Source organism: Rhipicephalus sanguineus, chromosome 1, assembly GCF_013339695.2.
Source record: "Rhipicephalus sanguineus isolate Rsan-2018 chromosome 1, BIME_Rsan_1.4, whole genome shotgun sequence".
NCBI classification, from domain to species: Eukaryota; Metazoa; Arthropoda; class Arachnida; order Ixodida; family Ixodidae; genus Rhipicephalus; species Rhipicephalus sanguineus.
The window spans coordinates 46,379,697-46,399,242 of NC_051176.1; positions in this window are offsets into that span (position 1 = coordinate 46,379,697).

Here is a 19,546-nt window from a genome sequence, read left to right on the forward strand (position 1 = left end):
ATCTCTGCTTCGCCGTGTTCTGCGCCCACGCGCTTTTACCCGCGGTAGAACATAGGATGCGTGGGGGGGATCTTATCAATTTAGACTTCATGCTGGAGGGACATGAGGGTGGCGGCAACGGTGACGGCAAAAACCCGTCGAGACTGTCCATACAATTGATATCGCAATAAAATGTTCTTTTTCTTCTTCAAAGGAATGGGGCAAAGGGATAGAGATGGGGGGAGGTCGCTACACACGGTAGTCCTCCGCAACCTTCTCTGCCCAACTCAGGATGGCCTCCTGGACGTCGGGTATCGAGCTGCGCAAGGCAGCCTCCCACTGCTCCTCATTATTTCATATTTTTGAGAGGGGGGGTGCTTAGGGCGGCCTCACATGATATGATTAAGATTTGCCTTCGTTGCGGAGCAATATTTACAGCAAGAGCACGGGTAGAGAGAGGGGTACATGAGGTGAAGAAGGTGAGGAGAGGGAAAGGTGCGAGTCTGCAGTTGTCGCCACAGTACTTCTCGGCTGCGCGGAAATTTCGTTATGAGCGGCGGGTAGTGTAAACGGCCGAGGCGGTAGTGGCTGTAGATGTCGTGAAATGTTAGAAGGCGATCCCGCGCAGCAAACGTAGCCGTCATTGAAACGGAGCTTGGCTCTTCTAATGCCGGCGCCCGGACCGTAAATCCTCTAGTGCTGACGTGAGCCGCTTCGTTACCGGCAAGGCCGGCGTGCGCGTGAGTCCATAATAAAGCGGTATCTCGTTGCGGGGGACGGGCCAGGAGGATGGGTACATTCCTGTTGTCCTTGCACGACAGCACAGTCTAGCAGCCTCTCGTGAAAGCTGTCTCACTCTTCCCACCTTCGCAATTAAGCGATTCCGCAGCCCCTTGCTCCTCAGAGAAGCACGTTTGCATTCAAATCAATACACTCATGCGCCACAGCCATCTTCGGAAACAAATCTGTGTCCCAAGTCGCATAAATCCACCTTGAGACATACGCCAAGCGTGATTGGCCTATGAAAATCGGATTCGCAGCTTCAGCGATCGGCCATCAAATTTTACCCATCGCCAAACGCAAGGCCGGTATATAACTTTTTCGGTGTCTTGGCATAGAGTTACAAAAGCCAAAATTGCACTGTTTTCGAAACCACAGTTTGTGGACGAATTCCGTCTCTTTCCTTTTCCCCCAACCTCATGCTTGTCCTCTTTAATGATCGTTGCTTAGGAAGGCGGCGCCGTACCGGATGCAGAGCATGGTGACATGAAGAAGTCTATAAAGTACTTCTTCCCATAAGTGCCTTTTCCTTAGTGGCAAAAAAAAAGTGATGTGAGTTCACTCACGATCGTTCCTTGTTGCTTAATTTTGTCTAGTTGTTTGGCCCGCATTCATTAACACGACGGCATCCCCAAACTTTGTGTTGGAAGACATGCAAGACCTTAGAATGACCTTCTGTTTCGCATGACAACCTCACACATATTTATAGCTACAATATCTAGGTAATGTGATACACAGAGCAGCATTTGTGTTCTCCAGAAATATTGGGCCGATGTCACAACATCAGCACTGGAGAAGCAATCTATGCGCTTCAGAGATAACGCAAGCAAACATAAGTGGCCGCAGTTTGACCGGGAAAGTTGAGAGAGAGCGCAATGCATTAGGTGACTGTTAACACAGCATGCGTTGCGATCGCATATATCAGCGGGCGGTAGGCGACATTGAATCCCCTTTGATTTATAAGTGTAAATATTTTTACGACATTAATTACTGGAAACAGAGCAAAAAAAGCAACGAAACAAAAACAGACAAGGCCAAGTCCTTGTTCGTGTCTGTACTCCTTGTCTCATTGTTTTTTCGCGCTGTTTCCAGCAATGAATCTGTACCAACAGGTTCATTTCCCGAGCGTTATAATTTGTACTAGATATTTGTTCCTCGCAAGAAATAAATCATATGGTTGCAGTGTTATGTGGTGCTTCTATTCAACGCTGAGACTAATTGCATTTTCCCTGCTTGTATTTCTTTTGTGCGTGTGGATTCTACGGACTATTTTATGTTGACAACTCGCCGAGCGACAGTGAGATGTCATCACATCACTCCTCCTCGCCCTCTCTTTCGTTGTCCGCCCCCTTGCTATAATCTAGTACACATGGCTATGCTATGTTTTACCCTTTCTCTACCTCCTTTCCCTCAGCACTCTCATTAACCTTTCGCAGCCCCTTGCTATGCTGTACTATAGTGTACATGGCTATGGTATGCTTCCTTTTCTCTTTTTCTCTAATTCTTTTTTCTCTCTCTCTCTCTCTCTTTCTGCCTCTTTCTCTGGCTTTCTTTCTCTCTATCTTTTTCTGGTTCTCCTCCTCCTCTCCACTTCGCCGAGCACAGCTTTCGCTTCACGCTCTCCTCCCTCCGCCTTTCCGAGTTCTTGGCTCTCTTCGTTTTACTAGGTTTTGCTCTCTCCCACCCCTGGCTCCAACCTCCTTCCCCACTACTCTCCATTACTGTCATTCGCTCCGTTCTCTCCCTCTAATGTCTTCGCTTTCCCTCGGACCTGCTGCACTCGATAGTGGGCTTGCCCGATTCCTGTGGCGCATACCCGCCCCAGTACTTTTAGGCGACCGACACACGGACCGAGCTTAAGCTTAAACAGATCCGCTGTCAATGCTGAGTCCTTTGTTTTCCCGAGCCACTTCTTGATTTCTCGTTGTCAGGATTATGCGTTACCCTGCCTGAAATATATTGTAGCAAAGTCGACAGCTGGGCTAGTTGGTAAGGTTCCATAATATTTTAGAGCAGCGCAAAAGACGGGACAAAGGACAAGAAGTTCACAGACGAAGCGTTCGTCTGTGAACTTCTTGTCCTTTGTCCCGTCTTTTGCGCTGCTCTAAAATATTATGGAAACCTGCCTGAATATACCCGGTGTTTCACGTAACGAGAACCAAGGATTTTTAAAAAAGTGGTTAGAGGCAACTGAATGATACCAACGACATATCGTTTGCCGTCATGCGGCGCTTGCTAGGACATTTTGATATTGCAATTGGTTAATTAACTAAGATAAATTATGGAAGATTTTTAATATTCACTTTAAGGCCAAGTGCGTCTCGTTGCGTTGTAGAGGGCATTCTAAAACTACCAATCCAATTTTTTAGTGACAACGTATATGCTGCGTGGTGATTTTTGTTCGAGTGTTCAAAAGAAGCCCGCGAAATATGAAATACAACCACGTGACTGTGCTAATGTGGTACCGTATTGCAGCGCACTCAACCGTGCTTCGAGCGAAATAACCACGCGCGCAGACCGGCAGCCTATCGTCTATCAAGGACAAAGGCGCTTCGTTGCCATGTGCCACTGTCAAAAATGCCTATATACACTGGGAAACGGATGCCTGGAGCCGCGGCCGCCCACACGGCCAATTCGCGGCATCCGTGTAAAAGGGGGACGCCGGAGCCCCATCGATCGCCCCAGTAGAGTATATTCTAGATCGCTATACCGCAGTGGCGCAGGCAAAGTAGCGCATGTGCAGTGGGTCCGAAGTGGACCTGTGCGCCGCCGCGCTGCAGCACCGCTGAAGTTCCATCAGTGATGATGACCCCAGCGCCGCCGGGCAATAATTGCGCCACACCGCCGTTTCTCTTTTCTTTTAATATGAACGGGAAACTGAAGATAAAATACATCACTTCGCCGGAAGTTTTATCTTTCTCTCCTCCAGAAGGCTCAAGATTATTGTATGACATCAACACTGCAGCCTCCTCCAGTATGAAAGGGCGACATCGTAACTCGCTGGCATATTATGTTCTTGGAGCCTTGCACCTACAACGTTATGCATTGATAAATAAAGCAGATAGATGAACATATAGATGCGTTTGTACATTTTATTTCTTTCATTTTTACTCGTGTAAACCAATAAAAAACATGCAAGTAAAGGCAATGATAAAGGCGCCGGATTATTTGATTCTTCCAACAGACGAACTCTTCACATCGTTTTTTGCATAGTTTTTTTTTCTAAACTCAATGAACTACTTTCACTGCCTCCAACTCTTTTATCTACACCCCCCTCCCACCGCGCCATGCCGACGCGACGTCCGCTGATCGCCAGGCCGTTCACACGCCGCCGCTGGTGATTTCTAATCGGCGCACAAATCTAGGCCGAAGCCCACGGCAGCGCTTCCTCGCTTTCTTCTTCCTCGTGGTCTCTTCGCTGTCCTCATCTTTCATCTTACTCCGCGTTTCTTCGCTCGCTACTGTCTTCCACTTTCTCTTTATTATGTTAGCTTCCTCTCTTTCTCTTCGCCATCTATGTCGCTTTATCTCCACTGAAAGGGAGTGCAACCCGTCCTCGAGAAGGGTGACGGCGCGCGCTATGATTCTGCACTAGTGGCACACCTTCTAGCTCCCCCCTCCCCCCCTTCCCTCTCAAAACAAATTTCTGCCTACGCCACTGTCCTGGAATTGCGACAGTGTTTTTTTTTTTGTCTTGCTTCGTTTAATGGCCGAGACTTCCTCCCTTCATGGCCTAGGACAGCTGTCAGAAGACTCATTTTTTAGCTTAATCTTCTGCCCACCGTTGTCGCTGGGCATTTTCACCTCTTTCCCAATTTCGGCAGAATAGCAAGTAAGCGATTATATGCTGGCTAACTATTCTGCTATTGAATAAAGACTGCCTCTCTCTCTTCTGCTTCGTACTAGTTTTAAATGATGATGATTAATTCTTGTTTTGGCGACCACATCTTCATCCTGCTACGACATAGATGACTTCCCCTAGGTTTCAAGAAGCCCGACAGCATTTAAGCGTTTCCGAGGAAAAGGTGACCATTCGGAACGTGACGCACGAGACGCTGCACAATGATATCTTCGAAGGCCCTGCGGGCTGAAAAATACTGCTCGGCAGTAAACATGAGGCTGTTTAGGACATGGTCATTTTTGTTAGCCATCACTCTTATATGACTCAACGGAACATGAGACAGCTTTAGAAGAACCGTTGCTGCTTCCCACGTCGAACGCTTGCACCCGATTCTGCCAACCGGTTGAACGACACAATAGAGAGTTTTAGTGCTGGGTTCCCGCGGGCTTGGGGGCGCGCGGGCCCTTGCGCTCTTTTGTATTCTCGGTGGATGCGGCTGGGAGTACAAAGGAACGCAAGAGCGTGCGTACGCAGGTGGCTTGGGGTCCCCAGCACTAAAACTCTCTAATAATTCGTCTCAATGAGCGTTGCACGCTTGCAGTCGGAGCCATATATAGCCTTTTGGAGAGTTTGGCGTTTCCTTCATCCTGTCACTCCCCTCTCGCCGGCAAGCACCGCCACACTGGATGATGTAGCCAGTGGCGTACCAACTTCACCGCGAGTGGGGGGGGGGGGGCATTCCTCCCTCAGTCAGTCGGGCTATATATATATATATATATATATATATATATATATATATATATATATATATATATATATATATATATATATATATATATATATATATATAGTTGCAGCATGGAAGTCACGTTGGCGCCGGTAGAATAAGGAACAAGAGAGAGTACGACGCACGTTGGTTTTTGCGGTATGTTTACTGACGTTTCGGCTGGTGGTCCAGCCTTTGTCAAAGTAACAAGTGCATGTGAACGAGTCTCCTTATAAATGCGATATACATGAGACAGCATAGCATGGCGACGTAAATCAGCGATTACATAGTTCACTGCGTGCAGTGCTCATGACGGTACAGTTAGATCACATGCGGAAAAAAGAAGAAAAAGAAGTAAAGTACAAAAATTACTTCTTCGCGCACACAGCATAACTATGTACGAACGCGATAATAATACTCGCAATAACTGAACGTACAATCTCGCTGCACTGTCCGCGGCACATTGATATTGCCATGTTAGCACTGTAATTGTCGATATCGCGTTCGTACATATTTATGGTGTGTGCGCGAAGTGATTTTTGTACTTTTTTCTTCTTCTTCTTTTTTCCGCATGTGATCTAACTGTACCGTCATGAGCACTGCACGCAGTGAATTGTGTAATCACTGATTTACGTCGCCATGCTATGGTGTCTCACGTATATCGTATTTATCCGAAACGTCAGTAAACATACTGCAAAAACCAGTGTGCGTCGTACTCTCTCTTGTTCCTTATATATATATATATATATAGAGAGAGAGAGAGAGAGAGAGAGAGTGATAGAGGGAGAGATTAAGAGAACTGCATTCGCACTCAATTTGATGTGATTTTTCATATACAGATATAGAATTTTGTTCGCAGTGTTTCATAACATTATACAAAAAGTACTATCGCGCTCAGTATGAACTACATCCAAAAGGAATTGTTTCTGGGCTAGTTGTATTTTGTTTCTGGGCTAGTACGTATTTAGCGCCTCAGTCGTCTGTACCTAAGCAATGAGCTACATCACGCGAGCGCGTGGCCGAGTGCTCTGCAAGGTTGTACAGTGGCGCCAATTATGGCATATTTTCGAGTTATCGGGAGAGAGTTCGGCAGTCCGTGCGAGCGCGCATCCCCTCCACTTGATTTCACCTTCGCCCTCGTTTTGCCCTGTGGTGATATCAGCTTCGAAAATGATAACTTCGAGGGTGAAAGCAAGCAAGTGGGGGCGATGTGCGCTCGCACGAGCGGCCAAATTCTCTCCCGATAACCAGAAAGTACTTTGGAAACGAAAATGTACCCAGCTGGGAGGTCTTGGGGGATGGTGCTCCCGCCTAACTCCGGTGACCTCTCCCCAACTCGAACACATCGGAATTTGCCGGAGTATGTACGTTCATTCACCGCCGTTTACCTCCCGCAGCCGATGGAGGGAGGAAAAGGGCGCCCATTCCCTGAATATACTCCGGTGCACGTGCCGCAAATACGTCGGCGGCATCGCTCAGCGACGTTCATTGGCTGCTGGAGGAGTGACGTAGGCAGACTCGCCGGGCGACCGGTTTCCAAAAACCATTGTTAAAGATGTTCCCTTTCGTCCGAAACGTCGCGCGGTCTCTGAACGACACTTGCTTTTCCACGGTAGAGGTTTTGGGATGATGACCCACCTTGCTGGACCGGACGGTGCAGCTAACAAGAAGGAGAGAGGGAGAGAGGGTAGCCGGCGCGGGCGGGATTCGGCGGCCGAAGAGAGATGTTCAAGCAACGATAGATGAAGGATCCTGTTTTATCTTTGTAACCAATGTAAATATGTAAATGAACTTCTTGTATCATTTGGAAACCTAGCGTCATCGAGGTATTGAAATCCAACCCTTTCATAACAACCAACATAGAACAGGCCAAGCCACCCGAATCGAAGTGCAGAGAGGATTGTGCGAAGCCTTCGGCCCCGTTCGGACAAAGGAAATCGTTCCGTGCACCTTGCGGACATTACAAGCGACTACAAGCGTCAACGAAGGTTGTCATCTCATCGACAGCAGCAAGTTGCGGGACCTTAATCGTGTGATGGTGCCGTGCAGCAAACAACGCATTGTGATCTCGCGAGTGGCGAACAAGCGGACGGTCGCGGGTGCGGCGCAAACCTGGTGAGTGAGCTCTTGTTGAATTATCTGTGTCATTTTTCTCGAAAAGTGCTAAAATTGGGTACTGTTATGTTGATAACCAAAGAGATTAGCAAGACTAGGTGGTATTACAAGATGGCAGTAAAAAAATCCAGCGGAAGTTTAGAAAACGCGTTGTTTGGACCAGGTGTTTTTTTTTTAATATGGATAACTGCGGGAACTTAAACACAGCACTGTAATATTCGGAGCGCGGAGTGGCCTTGCGATATGCATTCATGGAAAACATCATAGTTGTGGGTTAATTCAATAAAGAGTTATTAAGAGATAAGTAAATGTAATTGGTAAAGAGATATTGTTGGCCTGGTTAGTATAAATAACAGGTAATTTTTGTCCGCTTTTGATATTAATATACGCCAGGTCGAGGTCTATCATTAAGTGTTAATATTCTTCACTCTAAGAAAAAAAAAGAGTATGCGTGACTCTTTTCGGAGAGTTCTGACTTGCCACGTATAGGACTCTCTTTAAATAGTCACGGTGACTCTCTCGGTGGGTCAGCGTCGGCTCGCTCTAGGAGAGTCCCCTGACCCTCTAGGAAGATTGGAAAGACTCTCATCCGAAGGATCACATTACCGCTTATAGGGAGTCAGACGACTCTTGCCGGTAACGCTCCTAGGGGGGTCAAGGGACCCACACCGAAGCATCAAGCGACTCCACAAGTATTTTAAGCTACTCATTTGATCCTTGCTCTACTTTTGCGCGACTACTGTTGAAAATTGTGGAGTATTCATTTTATGCAAGTCCAATAATACTTGCCGTTCTGCCCAGCGACCGTAAAAAAAGAATAGTGCAGTTTTAGCATTATTTTAATAAAACTCGTCAAAACAACACATATTCTCCAGCAAAGTTATATAGAAAGCGCGAAAAGATGGTCTGTGATTTCCAATTAAGAAGTTTGGGTATTCCTCATTTACATGCTTCTACGAGTATAGCCAACTAAAATGTGTGACTGTGATGTGCAGTGTCATATGGTGCTAAATGAACATCAGAAATCGCGATCATGTTTCCACATTTATTCCTTGTGATTAAGAATAAATCAAAAAGTGGTGACGGCTTGAGGTATCAGACTTGTGGCTTGCTAGGTTGTCGCTCCTGTCCAGCGTGAGCACCATGAAAAACGGTATCTGAAAAGCAGAACGTGATATTACGATGAGAAAATGAAATTGCAGTAAAGGTTTGCAAAACCTACATAATAAGTGGTTCACACAGACATAATAAAGGCTAACAACAAAACAACAAAGCACATCCTCCGGCAGCCAGGGGCATGCCGTGAGCGGTTATTGACCGCATGTTTTATAAACGTAACCCATCCTTAAATACTCAGATAAACAGATGCGAGTACTAGGGCCCGAACGACACCCAGCGCGTGCGTACGCCGTCTGCGTCGAGATCAGACATGTCATATGCTAGAATTAGCGCACATAACTCCCACAATCTCGTACACTCACTCGATTCTGTTATAGCGCCCAACGTCATCGCAGTGTATGCAAACCACGAAAACAGTAAACAGAAACCAGGGAAGAGTGCACGCCGGCGGCCGCAACAACGAGCGCCGTCGAAAGTCTAGAGCTTTTTCACTTTACCGGCGAGGCGTGTCCAACTTGAATGACTACCGCGTACGTTCTGGAAGCCACCGTACTATATCTGCACCTCAAACTACCGTCTTTAAGCCAACAAAAACCATTACATATAGCGCGTCTGAGCGTTCTGTACACAGGCTTTTTTTTTTCACGTTCCCACGCATGGAAGCACGCTGCACACTCAAGGTCGATGGAAATGTTGTTATGAAGTAGACTAAAGTGCATCTCAAAACGACATCTTGCACCTTCAGTAGTGCAGACACGACGTGCCATCAGCAAGAAATGACCCTCGATTATTGTTTGCATCGCTCACTTTATGGGAGCTTGTACAGCAACGCGCATAACGGTGGCAACTCGTTAACTGACAGCTTTAGTTGGGCATCCGCAACAGCCCCGCGGACACAGGCTACTGTTGGAAATGGCTGGCAGATTCCGCAGAGCTGCTGCAGACGCCCAGCTAAAGCTGTATAATTAGTACCTACGAAAGCAGTACACTCACCGTTAACTGGCGCCCGTTGTCGGTGTCTGCAGCTCCATGAATATTCCGCCCTCCAAGCGTCACTTCGAGCACGGCTCGAGCCGGCGTCAACACCACCGAAGACGCGCAACCAACGCAACCACGCAACGCATTCCAATAGACCAGGAGACTGAGATGACTGAGACGACTGAGAGAGGAGAGCGGCGCGCCACCCCGGCGCCAACCCCGTCTGCGTCGCCGAGCAAGGCGCCACAACGGCGCCAAAGGGCGAGCGTGCGATATGTATGGCGTATACGGCGGCTCTTCCGTATACCGAAGCCAATCGAAACGCGCTTCAGGAGGGTCCAGTGACTCCTTCCCAAATGCGAACTCTTTTTCTCTGCCTGTACCTTCCAAAAGGGGTCAGATGGACACCCGAAGAGAGTCACCGTTCCATGACCCTCTTCTGACTCTCTTTTTTCTTAGAGTGTTGATCTTTCATATAAACTGAACTGATAGGACATGAAAACCTGAAATCAGTATTAATTTTTTATATATTTAGCGAATTGAGCTGGAGAAATGTGTTTGGTACAGATTTTTAGAACGCATATACCTGCTCATTTTGGCGAAAAAAATTATTTAATATGATAAGTGGCATCCGAAATATCAATGTAGAAATGTAATTGACACTTCGGAAAATGTGGTCCGTCCATAACAAGAAAGGGAGAGAGGGGTGTCGAGACCAGTTTGTGGGTGATGGGGAATGCGAAAGGAAGGCAGGGGTCTCTTGGCACAGAAACGGGTAGGGGTGGAGGCGCGGAACTAATGGCATGTGAGTGCCAGAAAGGAGCAGGCGCTTGCTGCGGGGACGCGGTGCTGGATGTTGGCTGCGCTTCTCGTCGCTTGTGTCCTGCGCTGCCGAAAGGCCCCGGGAACCAAGCCCGAGCAGACAGGCTGAACTGCAGGTGGCACAACAGGGATAAAGCTGGGGAGTAGATCCAGTTCCATCGGTTCCCGCCTGCAATTGCCGTCGCCGAAGGCCTTGTTCGCGCACCGGCCGCCAACGATGGCCCTCGTTGCATGAAGCTACATGAAATACATAGACTGAAGATAGCTGTTGAAATATTAGAATCCGCGACGCATCGAAAAGAAAAGGAAAGCAAAACGGGAACAGGAGTTTGCACGATGTACACCGGAGGAACAACATGTGCGATCGGCGAAGCATTTCGTAAAGAAAGCCGAAGATCGAATAGGAGACGTAGGGTATCCTTTTCAAATGTTGGGAGACAATGTTAACATGTAGACAGAATAACAAGGTATTAAATATTCGGCAGATCCCACGCCTTGTGGGAATTGGTTTCATGCGAAGCAGTGAGCGAGTAGTTTTATGCTGCATTTCATTTTTTTTTGTGTGTTGGGCCAAGCGTTACGAGATGGATCGACATGCTTTTGTAAGTGCAGTAGTTGTGTGCACATCGTCGTCTTACCAGGTAATAACTATTTTGAAAAATGTCTGTTACGAAAAGTTTCATGACACAGCGGGCGCGGCAAATTAAGAAAGAAAGGTACAACGCCAACTTGCCTCGAAGCCTGTTTTGGAAAGCAGAATAGAGGAACGCTTTTTCTTATGGAGCGGTCGTAAGCATAAAAACTGGAAGTGCCTAATATGCGGGAAGTAGGACGATAAGAACAGGTTGAAATGCAACTGTAATAACCAGTAATGATATTTTATAAAATTAGCAAGTTAATCGGGAGAGGTATTCGTGATACTTTCGTCGAGAGTACTGAAATTCGCTCATTTTAGTGAAAAAGAAAGTTTTTAAAGACTGAGCAGAAGTAAAGGTATCGACTTATAAATGTATGGAAAAGTTTCGCGCGTTTTGCACTTTGTTCGCGGCGCAGAGGTGTGTTTTTATCACAGAGCGGCTGGCTGACACCAGAGTATGTGGGATGTGCTTCTTTATATTGACTTCTTTGTGATATCGTGTATTTTGTGTGGTCCGTTTAATTAATGCTGCTCTGTCAAACTTTGTCGTTAATTTTAGTATTGACTATGTTGTAAGAACCTGGGTGTTCTCATGGACTGCCACCCTGTATGTAATTTAATGAGTATCTGTGGCTTCAGTGTCCTCAGTTTTCGTGTTTGTGTCATGACTTAGTTCTCATGTACTACTTTTTTGCTAAATTATGCAGGAAGAAATCAGCTGAATCTTTGCGTCGTCAATGAATCTGATGGATGGTCCGTCGTGGATGGTTTCCGGCGACTACGCTTCCTTCGTTTGTTGTGCATTCTTTTGCAGCATTCCGGGCTTCATTTCCACACGCTGCGCTTAAAACTTGAGCGCTGTTGATTTCACGTGATCTGACTTCTGCTTTGTTTTTGATGGCCTTTTGCATATTTGTTTCTTGTATTGCTTTCCCAAATGCTGGCTCATGAACAGAAAACTGCAGCTTATTGTGAATAAATGAAATAATAAGCACTCACGTGTTCTCTTGACTTTCATCTGCTAGAGGTCTGTGGATAAAAGTACACAGTGACTCTGCAGTGTTTTGATGAGAATTCCCTCATGTAACCAACGCGTGACACGATCAGCATAGAGTAAAGAAACTGTAGCAGCGAAGCAAAGAGAAGAATACTCCCGATGTATCTCACTGAAATTCTGTCCGGACGGAGTAAGGAGATTCGTAAAATACTCCGGAGGTGACAAGAAAAAACTCCGGGTAGCCGGAGTGAAACAACGGCGAAAATTACTCCGAAGGTGCCACGCAGTCACTCCGGCCAGCCGGAGTGAAAGAACGGCAAAAAATATTCCGGAGGTGCCGCGCAAAAACTCCGGCCAGCCGGAGTAAAAGAACAGTGAAAAATACTCCGAAGATGCCACGCAATAACTCCGGCCAGCCGGAGAGAAAGAGCGGCAGAAACACTCCGGAGGGGCCACGCAATAACTCCGGCCAGCCGGAGTGAAAGAGCGGCAAAAACACTCCGGAGGCGCCACGCAATCACTTCGGCCAGCCGGAGTAAATGCTTTACTCCGGAAGTCCGGAGTATAAAAAACTCCTAATGGGGGGGGGGGGTCGCTAGAGGACAAGCATTTTACTCCCACCTGGGAGTAATTTTTTTTTACAGTGTAGGCTGTGATCGGCGCCGCTGTACAACCTTGGAGAGCGCTCGGCCACGCGCTCGCGTGATGTAGCTCATACTGAACGCGATAGTACAGTCAGTTTTACTTAGCATTCAGTGGTACTGTCATCCATATACGCGTTATGCTTGCAGTAGTACTATAACCAACACTTTTTATACATTACCCACACAACTTTATGCATGAATACAATTATGTCGATGACGGCCTCCCCAGTAGTATAGATTTGTATCATTGAATGAAATTTCGTTAACGTCTAGAACAAGGGTTCTCAAACTGGGTTCCGTGAAGGACGTTTCAGCGTTCCGCGAGCGGTCAGAACGCATGCGACCCGCTCTCGTTCAACCCCCCTTAGCACTTAATTTATGACTTCGAAGAAAAAACGTGCAAGAAATTTTGCATTTAACGATGACATCCGCACATCGGGTGTCTGAGGGTAGCGAAAGACTCACAGGGTAGCGGCACTGAAGATTCGTCGCCTTGCGCGCACCATGAAACTTGCGCGATTTACCGACCCGCGATGACAGAGCGCTGGTAATTCTTGCTCGTGAGCGCAGTTTGTTGACGGACACCTGGGCGTTTTATTCGTGGCTCAAGGCGCGCCGGCGTTCACGTGGCAGTTTTCATACACGCTGATTTCCCACTGCAATATGACGGTTTTCTTAGAAAATGCGCAACGATCGCTTTGGTACGCTCAGGAGTCTACATGATCACTTACGACCGGTGTATCGGTCGACGGCCATTTCACGGTGTGAGTGGCATGCCTTCATTTATGTTTTGCAAAATATAAACAAAGTTGCTGTGCATCCGGCATTTCGTTTGCGTGAACAGATTGCTGACGGCACGCGGTGGCTGAAGCATGCAGTGCATGATCGGCGGGCGCATTACGTCACTCGCGGCGCAGGGTGCGGATGTTGCGGAGTAATAAAAAATCTGTGTATTATCAGGAGTTGCACATCAACGACGATGGCCTTCAGTATTAAAGATCATATGCCAATGCGAGCGGCGAATTAATACGGTGGTTGCGCGTCAAGAAATGTCAAATACCCCCTCCCAGTTCTCGCCCCCCCCCCCCCCGCTTCCGATGGTCCTTGTGCTAAAGGAAAAGTTAGAGGTTACGCGGCACTCTGGGAACGTCGTTAGGGTTCCCCAAGGCCAGAATGTTTGAGATCCCCAGGTCTAGAAGCTGCTCACAAATAATTGCGCTTTTTAATGTAGGTAGCAGTGACTGCACCTTTATTTTTTGTAATTAGTACCACAGTTTCTTGCACATATTCAGGTTTCCGTATCTTATACAGTAGAACCTCGGTGATACAAATCTCGCGGGGTTACCAAAAATATTCGTATCATCCGGAATTCGTATCACCAGAAATCTAGAATACTACAAAAGAAAGTTGGCATACGTTTTGATTTATTGTTTCTCAGGGCCGCAGGGACGTAATGAACAGCTCTGAATGATTGCCAGTAAAGTCAACGATCATACTTGAACTTCTAAATATACAGTGCATGCGCGCATATGTAATGAATGAACCAGATGTGTAGTGCCCCGTGACCGCTAGTAGCCCCTTCCTAATCTTACTAAGCTTTTCTGCATGACAACAAAGTACTGCGGCGAAAGTGATCAAAGAAGCGCTTTGCACACGATAGATATATACGCCAAGCTCCTTCGCCAAGACTATCCGTTTCGTCTCTTGGGGCCTTCGTCCACCTTTAATGGGACTTCATGACGGATCTGTAGCCCAAGTTTCAGCCTTGTTTCCTAGGACGTCTGATTGCGTGGACATGGCTTGCATCGACGTGGCAGGCACGTGTTAAGACAGTACAGAGACGCTGCTGCCTCTAGCACAAGAGCACGCTTCAACGCGTCGGAAAAAAAAAAGCGCGACGTCAACGCCATCTGTAACCTAAACACGAAGGTGCCTAAAGGCCTCCAAGATTCGCGCGCACTATCTCGTAAGCAACGACGCGCCGTTGATGGTAGCGCAGCACGCATGCCCGCGCCCGCGCTTGACTGCCGCGTCTTCCGCGACAGCGCGGGCAGCACCTGTTCGTACCTGTGCGCTAGCGTACGTTCGTATGAAACGTCGCGGGGTGCAAATGGGTTCGCAACAACCGTACTCCAGTACATTGAAGGCTAATGGGCCTTGGCCGGGACCACAGAAAAATTCGTATCACCCGGAAATTCGTAAAATCCGTGATCGTATCACCGAGGATTTAGAGTATGTTGTCTTGTTTGCTCCTAGTCGAAATAGTGTTTCTAGCGCATTGTTATTATTATTACCATTATTATATTACTATTATTGTTAATTTCTCAACGATGAGATTTTCGTAAATAAGAATTTGTGGTATTAGGCGCGTACTACATTCTTTACACTCATCGTATTTGTATTTTCCTCAATGCGTGGAGGGCCCTTCGGCCCCCATCCAAGTAAATACGCCTATGCAAACGGCGTAAGCCCAAGCTTTCTTTGAAAAAAAAAATGTGTGTAATTATAACTTTAAACTACCCCGTATTGCTTCTTTCCGCATTGATCGTTAGCTGTTTATAATTGGTCGAAATTTTCTGGGTCATGCACACAGTGCCTGCTGGTAACGCGATGCAGCAAATGATCCCAAAATAATAGGTCGCGTAACGACCACTCATGCACGACTACACAAAAGATAAGATAATACACTATTTCAATAGGGCATATTTTAGGCCATTGGTTCTTCGCCATTCGTCAAAAAATTTCGCTGTGCCATAAAATCACGTACTTATTTCACAAATCTGCGAAATCTAGTTGTGTTAAAATGACGTGAGCACACTAAAGAGCGTATTACTATGCTGAACAACACCTAAACATTTTCTGGAATAGGCGGACACCGTCTCATTCTGAATGTCATTCAAGAAGGCTGCCCGCCGATAACATTGGCAATGGCTACTTACAGCAGCTGGCGAGATAGATTCATATGAGTATAACAAATATTTTCAGTTGTACAATAACGATGTTGAGCTGTTTGTGGGCGTATTCAACTGTCTGAAGATAAATAAACAGCGCTGCCCGTGTGTGCTTCTTTGCCGTCCGAGTTGTATCTTGTCCAGTACAAGTCAATTAGAGATGACTGAAGACGAACTAGCCCGGCTGTCCATTCGGTGTCCTTAGACCAGGAGAGAGAGATAAAATTTGCTCCCCACCCCTGTGCAGGGTAGTAAACCGGTTAATACTACCAGGTTAACCTCCCTGCCTTTTCTTTCTCGTCTATTTCTCTCTCTCTCTCTCTTAGTCCAGAAAGCCGAGGACCTTGACCATTTCCCTGGTCCGGTAGATCAAGTTGCTGGACGAACATGAAAGCTGGGCTTCCCGTTGTACTCTAGTCCACTGCCTTACTCCTCGCCTTGTTCCAAGCCGCCGCGATCGCTGCAAGCTACCATTGAAAAGCAAGGCAAAGCAGATTAATCGGAAACTAAAGCAGAAATCTTCTTCAGCTCCTCGAATGCGGCCCAACTAAAACACTCAACCCTCTGTACACTCATCGACTCATAGCAAATGGGATAGGGAGTAGCGGGGTTGCTAGTCCTTTCCGATGAAAGAAAATTGTTTTCCTGAAGCAGAAAGAGGTTTTATCGGTCCATAGAACTTTTACTGGCTCCCATCCGTATCTGCACTTAAATTAAATTTGAGGCCAGACAGAGCAGAATAATAAAAGCATGGCAGAGTGATTTAACGTTTAGAGCCCCCGGTCAGTGGCAGCTGCTCTGCAATGCTGGAGCGCAAGGCGCGAAAGCGTCGCAAAACATGCCCTGCACGGCGTAGTGCCTACAGTGCGCGGTCGTGAGACGATGAGGTCAATCTTCACAGAAGAAGAGCGGGAAAAATGTCACCATATATTTACATGATTGCTGTGCTCAAGGAAACTTCGCTGCAGTTGATGGTTTCCCAGTGTGCAGAAGCGTTACCCGCAGTCACGGTGAGTCCCAATCACGCCTATGGATGTAGCCTCTCTGATGAAGCCACCTGCCGCCTCAGAGACGGCGTCGGACATTCGACGGCGGCCGACGGCGCCTCAGTTGATGGTTTCCAAGTGTGTAGGCGACACTAACCACTGTCGAAAGTGGGGGAGGGGGGGCACCGCCTTCCTAACGTTTCTCAGTGGGGAGGGGCTAAATCCCCCCTTGCCCCCCCTCCACCCCCGGTAGATACGTCTATGGATGCAGCATCTCTGATGAAGCCACCTGCCGCCTCAGAGACGGCGTCAGAGATTCGACGGCGGCCGACAGCTCCACGTTTACGCCACCTATCTTGCGCCGCACATTTGCTGCGAAAACAGCCGCATTTACAAGCGTATCTCTTGCACGCTATGCGTTCTTGCGTAGATCAGTGATTGAAAATAAACTCGCAAAGAATCGTTTAACTTCTAGTAAAACAGCGCTAGCGAAAGCAAGGGAATAAAAATTGGCCGCGTATCTGCGTGCTTCGCTGCAAATGTCGCGTAAAAACGATAGAAGAGGCGCTGTGTGATATATGGACGCCATCTGGCAATACGTCGGGAAACATGAGTGCTGTGTTGCGTGCTGGTAGTCCCGGCGCAGCAGCAGGCGAAGACCGGCGGTGACCAACGCGACCGGCGGGGACGCCAGCCAGCCCGAAAACGCGGTTTGGCGCGAAGCGCTGAAGCAGAGAAACGTCCGCACTCAATGAGTACTCTCCACACAGTCTTTTATTTACACGTCGCCTGGGTAAAACAGGAACGCCAGAGCGGCGCCCACAACCGGCAGCCTGAAGGCCGCCCACAACGCTGCTTTTTCATTTTTTAAATATTTTTTTTCACCTTCTTGGCCTTCTCAAAACTAAAGTTTTTCAACACCAACCCATGGCATTCGTACAGTGCAATACAGAACCGAAGCCGAAACAACAATGAGCTCGTGCGAAGGGCACGGAGGAAGGCAAATTTCAGCGCAGTCGCATTTTCAGCTTTGTTGAAACAGCGCTCACTAGACGACGACGAAGTAAAAGAAGGCACACGACAGGCAGCGCCTGTCCTGTGCCTTCTTTTACTTCGTCGTCGTCTAGTGAGCGCTGTTTCAACAAAGATGAAAGCATACCAACTCGCTCAAGCTTCCATTCTTATGCATTTTCAGCGCAGCTTAAGAAACTAGGGTCCTTAAAATTACGTATGTATGCATTTTCTATTAAAGGAACACGCCACCTAATACTTACCTAGTGATGTTGCACCTCAGATATGCATGATATTTACTTTTTGATCGACAACGTTCACAAGTATGAACAGCTGTACCAGTTCAAGACGGCTGGCCCTTGGGCAAGTGGTTCAACTTTGGCCGAGTGGCTGAATCGAGGGACGTGCCGACAAACAGAAAGACAGAAAGACAGACCAAAATTTCTGCGTTTAGGTTCCCCAAGAAAGACTATCGTCTTTAATACGTGTTAAGGGCGCACTAACAGCTGAAAGTTTAATCAGTAGTTGCGCAGAATAAGAACTGGCCGTGCACGAATAAGCAAAAGAAAGAAAATACGAGAGCTATGACAAAGCTTCACATGGCCATTCCTACCGTGCGTGCGGCACATGTCCTGTACGGAATCTGACATGTTTCTCTGAAAGCATAACAGACGGCATCATGGCCCATGATGCACCCAGTTATTTGTCCACAGGGCTCCAACGGCCTCCCTCCTTAACCTGCCACTTTACTTCCGCGCTTTCTACAAAATTTCTTCAAGTTGTGCGAAACAGATTGTATGTGTGGAATAGCGGAGACATTCTTTGTACGTTCTTGTGTACCTGTCATTCCTCTTCTTCTGCTCCTCTTTTCGCTGGTGCTGTTTTACTGCAAGTATGAACCAACCGGCCCAAAATAAGCCTTGACGTATTACTTCCGTATAGAAATGCAATAAACTAACACCAACCGAACCTTGACTCCGGCGCCATTCTCGTTATTTGGGGAAGTTTAGACTCGCTAGTACGTCAGTGGCATCTACTTTCTCGACACATAATTATGCGTCGTTGCGCGACACCTGCCGGCCACTATCGAGTGAGCGCACAATTAGCTTGAGCTGCGCATACTCTAAGCTTGAATCAAGAAAGGTGAAAATACCGGGTTTAGGGGCCGTTCGCACTGGGGAATCCGCCGTCTGCAGCGACCAGAATTCTCTTGCTGCCGACATTCCACATTGTCCATATTGCCTGCCAACCACGCTGCCGAAACGAGATACAGCGCCATCTGCCGTGTCAAGCGCTAACCAAAAACCAGGCGCCAAATATTCCCGTTGTTCTCACGGCTCTACGCTCGCGTTGTGTTCAAGCGTCGTTATGGCGAATCCCATAAAGAGGAGCAGAGTTGTACTGCTAGACCTATTGCAGCTGGCCCACAAAACCGCCATAAAATTGCTTGCAATGGCAAGCAATTTTCCGGCGATACGTGACAAACAGAAACGTACATTCGCTGAAGAAAACAACGACGCAAGCAGAGATAATCCCGCTTCTGCGAGATCGCGACATGGTGTATTGCAAAGAGTAAGCCGAGTTATATTGCTACTCGTGACAACAGTCATTGTGCTTCACTTGGTGCTCGTCGAAAAGAACAGGGTGATTCCGAAAGACTTCGCTGCCGCTACGTGCCTCGATGGCTGTGATATGACAAGCACGCCGGCATTTTACGAATTTTCACCTCGTGCTCCGATTGGTTCATGATGAGGGATCCGGCGGCAGCTGCCGCAACAATGGGACCGATCGGCGCGGAAAGCGCTGTTCCGGCAGATCTGCCTTCCGCCGAACTGGCTTGCGCGCCGGACTAGCCGCCGAATGTCTCAGTTCAAACGCACCTTAAGGTTGGACGGGTAATCGAAGTACCTCCTGGTTTGG